This window comes from Cetorhinus maximus, chromosome 16 (genome assembly GCF_964194155.1).
Source record: "Cetorhinus maximus chromosome 16, sCetMax3.hap1.1, whole genome shotgun sequence".
NCBI lineage: Eukaryota > Metazoa > Chordata > Chondrichthyes > Lamniformes > Cetorhinidae > Cetorhinus > Cetorhinus maximus.
Window position 1 is genome coordinate 86041092 of NC_135894.1, and position 13679 is coordinate 86054770.

Sequence of the window (13679 nt, forward strand, 5' to 3'; positions counted from 1 at the left end):
CACTCTAATCAGCTTTCCACCCCTTCACAGTACTGAAGCAAGTCGCATCAAAGTCACAATGACATCCTGTGTGGCTGTGACAAAAGCAAACTTTTCTTCCTCATCCTTTTGGGCCTGTCTGCAGCCTTTGACACAGTTGACCACACGATCCTCCTCCAATACCTCACAACTGTTGTCCAGAACGGTGGGACTGCTCTCACCTGGTTCCATTCTTATCTAATTGTATCCAGAGTATCACTTACAATGGCTTCTCTTCCTGCTCCCACTAACGTTATCTCTGGTATCCCCAAGGATCTACCCTTGCTCCACTCCTATTATTCAACTACATGCTGCCCCTCAATGACATCATCCAAAAACATAGCATTATTTTTTACAATGCACATTGATGATACCAGTAATACCTCACTACCACCTCTCTTGATTCCTCCACTATTGTTAAATTATCAGACTGCTTTTCCAACTTGCAGTACTGGATGAGCAGAAATTTCCTCCAATTAAATACTGGGAAGACTGAAGCCATTGTTTTCTGTCCCTGCTCGAAAATCTGTTCCCTAACTATTGATTCCATCTCTCTCTCTCTAGCAACAGTCTGAGACTAAACCAAACTGTTCATGTCATATTTGACCCCGATATGAGATTCCGACATAGCGTTCTCACCATCACTAAGACCACCTATGTGCGCCTCCATAACATCATAAGACTTTGCCCCGGTCTCAATTCATCTATTGCTGAAAGTCTTGTTTATGCCTTCATTATCTCTTATACACAACTATTCAAATGAACCCCTAGCTGGTGTGCCTCTGTTAACTTGATGCCATCCAAAACGCTGCTGCCTGTGTCTTAACTCAGACCAAGTTGCGGTTACTGGACACCACTGTGCTTACTGACCTACAGTAGCTCCCAGTCCTGCAACACCTTGGGTTTAAAATTCTGATCCTTACTTTCAAATCCCTCCATGTCTCTAACTTCCTCCAGCCCATAACTCTCCCAAGATATCTGCCCTCCTCTAATTCTGGCCTCTGAGTACCCTCAATATTATTAGCTCCACCATCGGTGGCCACACCCTCAGTTGTCTAGATCCTAGGCTTTGGAATTCCTTCCTTACAACTCTTATCCTCTCTACCTTGCTTTTCTCCTTTTGGTCATCTGCTCTTAATATCTCCTATGTGGTCTGTGTCATATTTTGTTATATAATCCTCCTGTCAAAGATGCCAAATAAATATGGTGTTGTCTGATGACATTAACTTCTGAAATTTATATAGCATCTTATCATATTAAAGATGTAAAAAAGCTTCACGATGAATTAGTTCAAGTGCAGTGACTGTGTAATGCATGCAAATGTGGGTCTCTGTCCTCCACAAACATCAAAGAAATGAAAGACCACCCAATCATAATCCTAACAATTTCATTATTTTGAGTTAAGTATTGGCTGTAACACTCAACATTAATCCTTATAACAGCCAAGAAGTCGTATTCTGAATTTCCAACTTGTGAGACATAAAGCAGAGGCCCATGCCACTATTGCTGCTCCTTGCTTTTGCCACAAAGGGTGGGGAGTAATTTTTCAGGTCCCCTTATTGTGACATCCCTTTCTCCCCTGCTATGATTTAGGGCTGTATGTTCACAGTAATTTAATGTTCAAAGTTGCCAGTGCGGATAAAGAGCATTTCTTGTTAAATCAAAGATCAACAGTTGGAAAGAACTCCTTTTTCACACTGCTTTGCTGGACATGTCGTCACTGTAAATATGCCCCAAGACTTTCTCTAAAAAAGTTATGTCCTGTAACTTACACATCATCACTTTATTTCAAATAGGAAATTGATGGTGTTTTATAGTTATCATTTATCATCACCCTGCTCATCCTTTTCTCCCACCTTCTTGGATTTTCATCAAAGTCTAGAGATCCCTTTACTTGTGCACTTTATCTGGACTGCAAACAAATGTGCTCTTCTATTGTGAATATAAAATGAGGTACTGCGTCTTTTCATTGCCTGAAATATCAATGTTTTTGCACAGCACAAAATGTCACATGGTTCCTCATTTGAAATTGGCTTAACTCAGTAATTTGATAAGCATTGATATTCTTTAATTGTCAATTAGGGCAAATCTCATTCACAGTCTATTTCATAGGTCAGGCATGAAAAGTCCAGATAAAGCTGTTACAAATGTTCTCAAATAGACGTCAGTGAGTACAGCTTTGTGTTGACTGAGAATTTACATGGCTAGAAAGTCAAATGTTATTTCAGAGAACTCTGCTTCACTATGATTGGTTTGTTTCTATTTACTCAATTCCCTTAATATATTTTAAATGGTCAACTAAGGTAGAAATTTAAGACAGTGAGGGTAATTGTCACTTGGCAGCAGCAGATTAGCTTTCTGTTATAGACTATTTCCAATATTTCTTCCCATTATCCTTACTCCTAGTGGAAACTCACTTTCAATGTTCAAATGCATATTTATTTATTTCGGTGGGCTAAGATAGAAGTGAAGCGGTCCTTTAACATAATAATTTATCATACTCTATGAAACTATAAGAGCAGTACCCCTTTTGCTAAACTTTAATGGACCTAAAGAATGAGTCCCAACATTGAAGTATTTTATGCATTGAGCAACATTGTTTTAAGCATTAAAAGACAATTATCCAAATAAAATGAGCTTAAGCTCCCATAACTTTGCAGAAAAATTCTCCATCTATATCTGTTAACCTGGCCTATGCCTTTAAACCGTTACTCAAGTACTCCCTGAAGGGAAGTAAGCAAATTCAGGTAATTGCAGCACTTACAAACGTCCGGGGTCAATGTGAGGAATTTGTAACTATTGTATATTTCAGGCTGCAGGTTGACTGGCTTTCCCCTTTTTAAAAAAATGTTTAAGATATAACAGAATACGACATTTGAACTGTGACGCACATTAGATGCAGACTTTTATAGATCTAAACAAGGCTTCTAAGAACAGAGGCATTGTCATTTTACATACTTTCATTAATATTGTAACCTTTTATCCAGCAATTCATCTTCAGGAGTGTTAATTTTAGATTTTGGGGGTTTGCGGTTCGGCATCACAGACCACTCTTTTAGTTGAGTCCTTAATCTTCATCTCCCAAAGAGTGGGTTCACTTGGTAAAATATCTCCAGAGATAGAACAGAGTAATTTTCCTTTATTGTGGCTTAGAGTTTTCACTCAGTTGCACTATTTTTTCAGTGCAATTCACCCAAAATCGTCTTGACCAGAGCAAAAGATCATGGAATTTTAAGCACAAATTACGTTCATCACTTCAAGTTTCACAATCTTGTGCGCTAGTTTAAAATGCATTACTCTAGAAGCGGGCCCCACCAATGCCCCCAGGATGAATTAAGCACCACTGGGAGTTTCCACTAACAGCACTCTTTTGTCAGTCTTCATGAAGGCTCTAAAAATCAAGTTTCCTCTTGTGGGTATAAGGACATTAATAGGAACATTTGAAAAGCTTTTGAATGTAATTTTTGTCTTAATTTACTAAGGAATTGACCACTGTACTCTGACATAACTAGTAAATGGTCCTCTATAGTTTTTAAAAGTCATTTTCAGTAATTTAAAATCAGGCTATTCACAGGTGGTGCATTAGCATTGTGTTAAAAATGCTATTTTGGTGATAAACCCATTTTCAGCTGCATTAATGAGGTTGCAGTAAGTTATCACTCTTAAATATATCAAGGAAACAGTTTATAACAAAATACGTTTTAAAATCAAGTTTTAAACATCTGAGTACAATGGGTTCATAGCAGATTTTGCGCTCGACAATATGCAAATGAGTTTGAGCAGAAACGAGAGGAGGAAAAAAAGGCTTCTCAAAACGAGTGGAAACTCTATCCCACTGTATTTATCATGTTCCCCCACATCACCTCACATTGACAAGTAGGTTTATTAAACAATAAAAGAATAAGTGAATAGCAGCACTGACACAATACAAATTTTTGAGAGAGTAATTAACCTTAACTATTTTGTATAAGCAGAAAATAACAAATAGTCACAACTGCAATGAACTATAAATTATTCCTACATGGCAGCTTTCTTCCCACTGGCCAGCTATCTGATCTGACTATCTTCCAAGATCTCAGACACTCTCTCCAATTTGAACCAGCTAGGTTGAGAAATAATTTTTCAAGAAACAATTGCACCAAACAAATTTGAATAACCATATATTAAAAACAGATGCCAAACACATATTTGAACAATTATGATTGTATTTAAATTAATGGCTTCACCCCTCCCTCCAACACCTAGCAACAATAAATCAACTAAAAACTTCAACCATTAAATCAAAATAAATTGTTTTCAGTGCATGGAGCTGGTCTTTAAGCCTTTGCTTATGGTGAAAGAAAAAAATGTCAAAAAATGACAGACAAAGCACACTATGAAGTTGCATTATTAATAATTTAAAAACTTCATTGTGAATGCACTGGCACCTCTAGCAGTAGATTACTTGACTCCTTGCCTCAGCCACAATTTCAACTTTATTAGACTCGTAGAGATAACATGCTCTGCTACTTCCCAGCATTCCTGTCAGATAGCCAGGACCCATTATTGAGGGAATCTACCCTGACTCTTGTCGTGCACTTCCGATTGCCTAATGTGCAGGAAAGATTATATTGACTCTTGATCTGAAGTATTGTTGTATGAAAGCCAGAAACAAACAAAAATAAGCAAAATATGAAGCGGCAAAGCAAATACCAATTTAGCATCATTAGAGAGAGATACAGACACAGTCCTTGCCATTTGTCATAAGCCTGAAAATCCAACACATTTTTGTGTAGCTACAAAAAGCAAGACAATTTGGATTACTTTACCCTTCATTCTCGGTACTCTGTTCACTCAACAAACAAGCAGAGAGAACCCACTGACTGTAACGGATCAAATGTTACACATGCATCGCAGAGAAGTGAGTTACTCGTCACACGATTCCTAGCCTCTGACCTGCTCTTGTAGCCACAGAATTTATATGGCTAGTCCAGTTCAGTTTCTGGTCAATAGTAACCCCCAGGATGTTGATAGCAGGGGATTCAGTGATAGTAATGCAATTGAACATCAAGGGGCGATGGTTGGATTCTCTCTTGCTGGGGATAGTTATTGCCTGATACATGTGTGGTGCGAATGTTACTTGCCACTTGTCAGCCCAAGCCTGGTATGTCTAGGTCTTGCTGCATTTGGACATGGACTGCTTCAGTATCTGAGGAGTCACGAATGGTGCTGAACATTGTGCAATCATCAGCGAACATCCCCACTTCTGACCTTATGATGGAAGGTCATTGATGAAGCAGCTGAAGATGGTTGGGCTGAGGGCACTACCCTGAGGAGCTCCTGCAGTGATGTCCTGGAGCCGAGATGACTGACCAACAACTACAACTATCTTCCTTTGTGCTAGGTATGACTCCAACCAGCGGAGAGTTTTCCCCCCCGATTCCCATTGGCTTCAGTTTTGCTAAGGCTCCTTGATATCACACTCGGTCAAATGCTGCCTTGATATCAAGGGCAATCACTTTCACCTCACCTTGGGAGTTCAGCTCTTTTGTCCACGTTTGAACCAAGGCTGTAATGAGGTCAGGAGCTGAGTGGCTCTGGCGAAACCCAAACTGGGCATCAGTGAGTAGGTTCTTGCTAAGCAAGTGCCACTTGATAGCACTGTTGATGACACCTTCCATTACTTTACTGAAGATCGTGAGTAGACTGATGGGGCGGTAATTGGCCGGGTTGGATTTGTCCTGCTTTCTGTTTACAGGACATACATGGGCAATTTTCCACATAGCCGGGTAGATGCTAGTGTTGTAGCTGTACTGGAACAGCTTGGCTAGGCGTGCGACAAGTTCTGGAACACAAGTCTTCAGTACTATTGCCGGAATATTGTCAGGGCCCATAGCCTTTGCAATGTCCAGTGCCTTCAGCCATTTCTTGATATCACATGGAGTGAATCGAATTGGCTGAAGACTGGCATCTGTGATGCTGGAGACCACCGGAGGAGGAGGCCGAGATGGATCATCCACTTGGCACTTCTGGCTGAAGATTGTCGTAAATGCTTCAGCCTTATCTTTTGCACTAACGTGCTGGGCTCCTCCATCTTGAGGATGGAGATACTTGTGGAGCACCCTCCTCGAGTTGTTCAATTGTCCACCACCATTCATGACTGGATGTGGCAGGACTGCAGAGCTTAGATCTGATCCGTTAGTTGTGGGATCACTTAGCACTGTCTATCACTTGCTGCTTATGCTGTTTGGCATACAAGTAGTCCTGTGTTATAGCTTCACCAGGTTGAGATCTCATTTTTATGCCTGATGCTGCTCCTGGCATGCCCTCCTGCACTCTTCATTTAAGATGCATATAACATTTCAGTAGCTTTATAACAAAGACAGCTGTTTAGTAAGAATGCAATATATAATTAATGCAAATGCCATTATTTTTATAGCCACTTATTAGCACAAATGATTATCCATTGTTACCAGGTTAATGCCAACATTTTAATTCAAATTGACTTCAAACTAGCAATGTATCTGGTTCTTACATGTTTATATAGTTAAAAGATGACTGGTGAGAGAAATGGAAAAAAATGTTAAACTGGAACTCAACTTTGCATTGAGCCATATCTGTCATGGCAAGTGCTCTACTCTCCAACACAAAATTCATCAGAAAAAAATTAATTCAGTAATTTACATTGATAAAGATAATTAATTCATTTTAAAATGAGCTGGATAAATATTCTGTTGGAAATGAGATATATGGCTATAAGGAGTGAAATGGATTGAGATCATAAAGTATTCCATGTAGCTCAATAGCTTCTGTGCTAAGAGAAGCATTGTCTGGTGGACAGCATCACAATGCTGAATATTAATAATATGAGATTAAAATAGAGAATGCAGGAAAGACTCAGCAGGTCTGGCAGCATCTGTGGAGAGAAAAACAGAGTTAACCCTTTAGACTCTTCTTTTGAATAATATGAGGTCAAATTAATATTCTGGAGTTTTGGAGAATAGGGAGTGTTTATTTGCTTTCTGTCTCGAGATTAAATGTGAGAGTAAGCGGTCTGTGGAGGGACCAGATTTCATAGCATGAATAATCACAATTTTTTTTTTTAAAATGACATCAAGCAATGATGGATGCAGATTTAAGTAGTCTGCAAGCAAATAGTAAAACAGAAGCCTCCAAACACATGAAGCTCATCTGAGTATCTACCTGGTCGAGTTCAGTGTGATTAACTGTACCTAATGCAACTCGCCCTAGATCTTCCTTGCACTTTAATGAAATGGAACAGATATGAGTGACACTTAAAAATGAATTACATGCCATTTGGTGGCATTGTGAAGAATTGTATTACGTTTCAGTGCCACAGTTATTGCAGTGTGGGCACTTCTTGCTGGAGGTGCTTTTGACATGGGATTAACTTCTAGAGGAATGCATTAGTCATGCTAAGCAGAGGCAAGCTTTGACTGGCCTGATAGATTGCACCACACTTCAAATCAGAAAACCCTTTTATTGACAGCTTCTCATTGAACGCCTAAGAGCATTAGTGTATTTAGGAGGTAGATGTTTTGTATAGGCTAAAGCTGATCTCATATTCACGTTCTAAAATTAATTCAATACTGCTTTACATCTTAATCCTTACAGGATTGATTTTGGGGTCACAACAGTGCAGCAGTGGAAGATGAGAAAAAGCACTTAAAGTGACTCATTTCAGATCCCATTCCCCACATTGACTAAAGTGCTGGTGTCCTTTCTTTCAGATGGTTAGTCACATAAGACAATCTCACTATCCTGTAAAGATCAACTCAGTAGCAGGACAGTAAGTAAATATAATCAGAACCTGCATTACAGGCAAAAAAAAGTTAATTTTTTTGCATGTATTTTAAAGGACAATAATCTGTAGCCCCCTTTCATTCCTACAAACTTCTGAAAACTCTGCATCCCTCCAGCTTTGGCCTCTTGTGCATCTCCCACTTCATTCAGCCCATCACTGTTGGTCATGTCTTCAACCATCTAGGCCATAAGTTCTGGAATTCCCTCCAAAAACTCCTCTTTTAAGATTAAAGCAAAATACTGCGGATGTTGGAAATCTGAAATAAAATCAAATAAAAACTGAAAATTCTGGGAAAACACAGCAGGTCTGGCAGCATCTGTGAAGAGATAAACAGAGTTAATGTTTTGAGTCCGGATGACTCTTCTTCAGAACTAGAGAAGATTGAGTTCAACAACTTCAGGCCATGAGCTCTCTCCTCCATCTTTACTTTGTTTTTAATCCATTTTTTTATTTTTATTCATTTTTTATTTATTCGTTTTTAAATTTTATATATCTATTATTTTTTTTTAACCTTTTTCCCCTACCCCCTCCCAACCTACCCACAGGGCCATCTGTCACTTGTTTCTATTGCATGTTTTCACAGCACACTAGCCCTTCTTCGGTTATTAACACATACTGTTATCTTACTTTTATGCCTCTATCAGCACCTTCTTTAGTCTTTAACACTACCATTAACACTCCCTTTGTCTTGTGTCCATGACATCTTTGTCATTCTCTCTTGAGCTTCCACCTATCCCTAACCTTCTATTTTGCTTCACCTGCTCCACCCCTTCTTAAACAGTATAAAATCCATTACATTTCTCCTTCTATTTAGCTCTGAAGAGGAGTCATATGGACTCGAAACGTTAACTCTGTTTCTCTCTCTGCAGATGCTGCCAGACCTGTTTGAATTTTTCCCCGCATTTTCTGTTTTTACTCCTCTTTTAAGACACTGCTTAAAATCTAGCTTATTGACCAAGTGTTTGGTCACCTGTTCTAATCTCCCCTCCTTTGTGAATTCCTGCCTGATTACCACCCTATGAAATGCCTTGCGATGCTTTACTATGTTAAGGGTGCTATATATAAATGCAAGCTATTGTTCAATTACAGTTATTTAATGCAGTGGAGTGTTATGCATTACCATTTGGTTGAATCTCCAATGTGGAATTGCTTGCAGCAATGGTAAGCTCATTCTTAGACTTGTCCAGTATTTTCTGGACATCTTTTACTTTTCTCTTGAACACCTTTAGAAATTAAATGGAACTAAAATATTGACCTACCACTTTGCTGTGGGCATTGGCTAGCATGCAGGAAAATATAAGTCAAGCCCGACTGTAGTGCTATGCATTTCCATAAACTATGAAATGCCTGGATGTTTTCTGTATTATTTTTCTATGACTTCCTCATATAAGGAAGCTTTCCTTACTTTCAGACCTATTATCATTGCTTTGCCCTGCTCCCACTTAAAATACAGGAATTCTTGCGGTATTGGGAGCACTTACTATGCAAAGTTTATCCAATGCTGTGGGCCATCTTTTCATTTTCCCCCTATTTCCCATATGCTTATTGCTTGAATTTTGCAACGATTTGCTGTGGGTCAGTCTGCTGATGCTAATTTGAGATGTTTGTCTACACAAATATAAATGCAAGTTGTATGCATGCACATGCAAACAGCCTACCAGCAATTTCTGTCTGGGTTCCCACATGAAGAATAGATGCTTGGAGAGCAGCCAACATGTACAGAACTGTATCCCCACATGAATTAACATCTCAGAGGGAGGACAGGAGAAAATTAGTCAGGAAAACCTAGTCAACAATCATCCTTGTGACATCAGCATAACTAGAATAAGTCAATAATTCCTACAAATTAGCAACAGTTTGAAAGCAGTTTTGTCATTCTCACCACTTAATTGCTTTTTCACTTCAGCCACTTAATGTTAGGGGCTCTTCTTTTGTTCATCCCGGACCGATCCCATTGAAGCTGTATTGCAGCCTGGAGTCTTAATTTTGTTCTTGTGCAGGAAACCTTTTGGTTTTGTGTGGATGTTGTGGACGATGGTGCTAGGAACTGGTTTTCTTATTAAACTTCATCTTTGTGGTAAGGGGAATCACAGAGGCCAGCTGGGCCTCCTGCCTGCATGCATCAAGAGTTAATTTTAAAGGACACGCAGTCATCATGAACAAGTGCAGAAGGTTCTCTGGTGGTCCTGCCAAACAGCAAGAGCTCTTAATTAGCAGCAGTGCTCAATCAGACTGCTTAACCTGGTGGAGCTTTGGGAGGTCATGCTCCTGCCTGCTGCACAGGCACAACAGCAAGCCACAAGGAACTGACAGCAGGTTTTTTTTTAAATGCATCATTAAATGTGCCTTTTTCTACTTGTAACTCAATTTATCATCAGCTTTTAAAAGACCATTTCTATGCTGGCCAGAATAACAGTGAAATAATTTTTGAAACTAGTATCACCAAGAAATTGTGCAGCTTGTGAGCTTGTTTAGACGGTCAGTGAATATTTGAGCATCAATTTAATATTCCATGTCTTTTCAACTGCTTCAGAGCTCAATAATTTCAAGTGGCATTTGTTGAACTGGCCACATTTACTTCAGAGTACAGGCAGTTGAAAAGTCTCTGTAAAATATCAGTCTTACATTTTAGGATCAATTGAATGGTCACTTATTTCTCACTTTAAGTAGCTGCATGTTCGGTATCATTCAAAGCACTCATCCTGGATGGTATTGAAGCAACATAGTCACTAACACATACCTGAAGGCTGTGTCCTGGTACGGTTAGGAAAATTAAGTAAAATGATTCCCTGCATCCATATATACATGAATTTGTCTTCTTTCAAAGGACTTTATGCAGGAGATGAGAGCAAATGAACCCCACTAAGCCGAGATGAGTCAGGCTACTTTGGGAGAGAGAGAGCAGAAGGGGGCAGTGTTTGCAAGATGGCATTGATACTTTTGTTTTACATGTTATTACCAATATATAACTGATCTTACTACTAACAGGTTAACTTGCAAAGGATGTCCTCTTTAAAAGACAAATGAGAGCAACAATAGCAGAACAAGATGACTTACACAGTGCAATTAACCTTTAACCTTTCCTGAACCTTCCTGAAGGATATTATGCTAGAAAGTTATTAGTGGAACCACACTAAACTTGCCGTAAAGTCTTGAGTCAATCCTAACTGAAACTTTGAGCCAGCCTAGAATTACCTATGGGGAGAGAAGCTCTCTCCTGGGTAGGAGGCTTACAGTTCAAACCAGGTAGTAATTTGACCTTTTCTTAAGGTATGTATTGTTTTCTACATAAGAAATATTTCATAAGAATGTCTTTTCAGATCACTAAGAACCCATGGAGCAAATAAATTTGAGGAAAATCTGCTGAAGCACCTGTTTTTCAGGCCTGTAGTATGATTGTAGGAAAGGGAATTTTCAGCCACAATATTATAAGATATCCTGCCTAGTCTGAATATTAAAAGTCAAACAATAAATTGAATTTAGAAACTATCTAGAATCATAGGGCGGAATCATCCCAGGTCCGGCCATGATGGTGAGTTTTCACGCTCTTATCGCCCCAAACCAGCCACATTATTTATGCATTCCCAGGAATCACGCTCGCCTGCCCGTCATCACCTCGCCGGGTGCCATATTTAAAGTCCAGCTGCGTGCACACATCTCAGTGCTTCCAGCCCACGACTACTGCAGGGAAGATGTCCACAAAAGGCAAAAAGACTGCAGCCCCCAAGCTTAATGACGCGTCACTGGAATACCATTTGGACACCTTGAAGGCCTGCTGTGATGTCCTCTACCCCCACTCTGTCCGCAGGACAGGTAGCAGCATCTCCAATCCAGCATGGTAGGTGGTGGCAGCAGTGGTCAGTGCCAATGCTGCACAGAAGAGGCTGGCCATCCAATGCAGATAGAGGATGAATGATCTCATCCATGCCGTCAGGTGGGATATGGCAACCATCTCATCACTCTAAACTTACACATTCAAACCCATCACACATTCACTGGTATCTCACTCACTGCCAGCTCAAGGGACATCACCATCCATTCTCACACACATGTCCATCTGGCCTCAGCTCCTCTGGAGACTGCCTTCTCAGCCCTCACCATCTTGAGGCCACTTGCACAGATCAATATGTGCCTTCACACACGCCCTAGAATACCCTCCTTCCCCAGTACAGCCCTCGTCCTGCAGTCTCTTCCCTTGCCTGAGGCCACTTTTCCCCCTTTCCCGAGGCCACTTTTCCCCATTCCCCAAGCAAGACCTTGACCTTGCAACCATTGAAAAGCCACCCACATATGGCTGATCTAGTAGATAGAGCCCTTCCCGTGAGCCCCCCTAAATGTGATATGGTGCTGTCTGTGAAGCCTGGCGCTGATGACTGCAAGTGCTGACCAAAGCAAGGTAGGCAAACAAACCTTGAAGTCCCGAGCGAAGTGCGACCTGCCAGGTGCACGCCGCTTAAGTGCTGTTGTGAAATACGTTGGCGTGTTTTCCCGGCAACGAGGGTGGACGATCCAGCCAGTTTGGGTGGGTGGTGGGGGGGTGTTGAGTCTGGTGGGCTGGCCTTATGATGACATACTGATGTATTACAGTGAGGTTCCCGACATCCGATGGCGGGAAACACGGCCTGGTATTAGCAGCACTGAGTGGACGATCGCAAATAGGTTTCACGCTGTCGTGAAACCAATCACGCCATCTTGTCTGCTCTCACCACTGAACACGCCTGAAGTCGGCAGGCATGGAAATTCCCAGCCATAGTCAATTTTGTACCCTGAGTAAAAAGGGCTTGTAACGGAACAGGGGAGGGATTCACCTTACAGCACTGAAGAAGTTAAGTCATATGTAAAATTGGGTCTTATCCTAAAACACTGGTTTGGCCCACATTTAGGGCCAGATGCCATCTTGGTTAAATCCATTGCTAGGAACGGCTACTTGGAGACTTGTTCAACAGCTGATTGCCATTTAGATTCCTGCAGAGATTTTGGTGGTTAATGCTTCAACAAATACACTCTCCGGGCAGCAACTGGTTGTTTGGAAGCAAACACGGCAATGGTATCGATTTCAAGTGGTACTACAAGGGATACTCCCTATTTCATAGTCATTGCTGCTACAGCTGTGAAGAGGACCTCTGAAACACATTGGGAAACTTTCTACATCACTTTTTTCAAGACAGCACCAATGTTCAAGCAATATTTATTCCAGAAATTCTCTGAGTACTTCACCTAAAAACATAAGTGCTGTGTTATTCCACCTTATTGTACACCTTACAAGAGTGACCAGGAAAAAGGGAGAGCTTGTTGATGGGCATCTTCATAAGGAACCCCCTTGGTCTGAAGGAAGAATGGGAGGGGAACATGAGGCCAGGCAGAGAAGCACCAGCTCTGCAGGAGAGAGTGATGGGAGGGTGAGGTAGCCTCATTTCCTCCTGCAGGTACAGGACATCCTGCCTTTTCTGGATCTCCTCCGCCAGGACCTCCAGTGCTGCATCTGTGAGCCATTGTATCTGCTCCCTGTCCTTGAGCAATTCTGCAATATCCACTGTGTGCCAGCCAGAGAACTCCACACCTTCAGACGAAGTGGTGTGAGGAGCCTCCAACACACTACTCCATAAAAGTTGTGTCTAACCAGCATTCAAGTGCAAAACCTGCAAGTGTCTGGATTAGAGCCTCCAGGAAAGCTTAAATTATGGTAATCAGCAATTAGGACCAAAATTCTGTTTAAAGAGGTATAGTAAGGAAGGACTTAAAAGGAGTTTGAGTATAGAAAGCTAATTTGTCTCCTGCATCATCTCACATTCAGTGCATTTCATTCTGTGGTTAAAATCTGTGAAGATGCACATACGACACCTCATTATTTATGTAC

At 40.8% G+C, this 13679-nt stretch overlaps 1 protein-coding gene across 2 annotated transcripts in view; it reads right to left on the minus strand.

The window, feature by feature from the left end:
• The window catches only part of hlcs (holocarboxylase synthetase (biotin-(proprionyl-CoA-carboxylase (ATP-hydrolysing)) ligase)), a 190773-nt gene that overhangs the window by 64994 nt on the left and 112100 nt on the right, over positions 1-13679 (minus strand). The gene's annotated exons all lie outside the window — the stretch shown is intronic.